The following is a 2,500-nucleotide window of genomic DNA, read 5'->3' on the forward strand; positions in this document are numbered from 1 at the left end:
TTGCTGACAAACTTCAGGGCTGATAACCTAATGACAATAGGTGGTTAAGGCATTATATATATTTTCAGCAGATGCATGATTTCTGAAATGGCAAGTAAATGCCTGTTGAGATTAATAGAGGTTTACAGTTCTTTAGGTTTTCAAATATTCTGAGTGGCTTTTGAGTGACAGATGCTGTGATAGATTGGGATTTGCAACTTCCAATGTTCTTGAATTCTGATTCTGAGAAAAAAAGGGAAACAAAAAGGCAGACAATTGTTTATGCAAAACAAAAATATTAAGGACATGTTTATGCAATAAAGTTGTCAGGAAGTGAAATTTTTGCTGTGTTCAAGATTTTATGCATGGTTTTGTTACAAGAAGTAAGTGATATGGCATGTAGGGGATCTCTGAGTTAATCATGTTGCTCAATGTGTTCTGACTATGTTCTTGGGTCATATCTTTAAGTTTTGTTATATCGTGTTCTATTGATTTTTCGCTCTCTGTGTCAGTCTGTCTGTTTTGCTTTCTCTTGGTTTTATTATAATTACCATTACTTTTCTTCTTTTTGCCATTATTTGGGATTTTATTTTATTTTTTTGTCAAGTTTTCTTTTTTTTGTTATTTATATAGACTGCTGTATGTATATATTATTTTTGATGATAGGATTGAGGTTGCTATTTTTCTTATGGCATTTCAGTACATGTCGATTTTCTTCCATAGCTATGTAAAGAGCGAATTTAATTCCATTTACAAAAGGAATACTAATTTCTTTGAGTGTTTGTGTAAGTAAAAGGACCAGGTTGATTTGTTAATATTGGTGTAAGACAAAATGCATAAGCAATTTAAAAATGTGTAACTTGAATAAGTGGCTGTCTTTGGGTGACCTGGAAGAGGAAACTGTGATAAAAGGAAGCCAAAGACTCAAATGGCGATGCCCAAAAAGTGTTGGAAATCACCTCAATAATGGATGCTAGGTGGCACGAATCTCACATTCTGTACAAAAGTTATGCTCTCACATTATGTGGCTTATACCCACACTCTTGATGTCGTCTTCTTTCCCTGTGAATCTTTTGCTTTCTTACTGTTTTTCTCTCCTTCAGTATTATCATCATTCTCATACCGAGTTTGTATGTATGAGAAAGGTGCTAAGCTTTCTTATATTTGCCCTGCATAAGTGTGTAGAAGATAATAATGATTATGAAGTTAAAATCAAAACAGTGAAAATTAATAATGAAAAAAATGTTTTCATGATTTAGTGCCATAATTAAGGGAGTTTCCAAGGATTTCCATTCTATGCATTGCTACCATCTGATGCATGAAGCTGCCAGATTCTGTCACTTTTATGCTTGTGTGTACATGTGCTCTTGCACATGCACACCCACACACAAACATGCACAATCCCCTACATACACATCAACAAGTACATGCACACATACACTCACACTCACATGGGATTCTTGGAGGTTAGCTCTTCTCCATTATTGAAACAACTATGTAAGACCACACATGCAAACACACACTCACATATGCACACACTCACTCTCTCTCACTCACACTTTGGAATGTATCAGAAGTTACAAATGGTTGGGTGCATAAATAACTGTCTTGCCAGATATTAATTGTACAGTTATGTTTGTAATGTTTTATTCCATTTCATTCATGAGCATTCTGAATAACTGCAGATGATTTTGATATCTTCTGTATACATCATTTACATTTCCTATTCTTCATGATGTTTTGCATTTATATTCCCAGTGTTGTACAAAATGACCATCAGTATTTTGACAAGTACTTGCATGTACCCCCCCCCCCCCACACACACACACAGGTGCACATACGCACACATATGTACATATGTCCACACACACACATGCACACATGTGCGCACACACACATGCAAACATGTGCGCACACACACATGCACACATGTGCGCACACACTCATGCACACATGTGCGTACACACTCATGCATCACACATGTGGAAAGGCCTTCTCTCTCATCAGTTGTCTGTTGGACATCCATCTTTTTCTCACTCTCTTTAAGATTTTTCCAGTATTGATAAATTAAGTGGTTGTGAATGTATATGTGGGTTTGTGAATGCGTTCACCTGTATGTATGTGCATGCGTATGTTTGTGATTATGTATACAATTATGCATACACACATACAGTGTTCTTAAAACACATACAGACACATCTGTATATTGTAATCTACTTGGATTCTTCTCTTTCTCTCAAATATGATTTCACTGCCTCTGTGATAATGTTAAAGGAAATGTCTGCCATTCACTTTTTTTCTTTTTTTTTATTATTATTACTATAACCATCATTATTCTTATCATTGTTATTGTTATTATTATTATTATTTTTATGATTGAAATTAACACCATCATTATTATTATTAATATTATCGTTTTTATTATCATTATTAACATTTTATTATTATTTTTATTATTATTATTATTATCATTATTATTGTTATTATTATTATTATCATCATTGTTGTTATCATTATTATC

The sequence above is a fragment of the Penaeus vannamei genome, chromosome 11 (genome assembly GCF_042767895.1).
Source record: "Penaeus vannamei isolate JL-2024 chromosome 11, ASM4276789v1, whole genome shotgun sequence".
Taxonomy (NCBI): domain Eukaryota; kingdom Metazoa; phylum Arthropoda; class Malacostraca; order Decapoda; family Penaeidae; genus Penaeus; species Penaeus vannamei.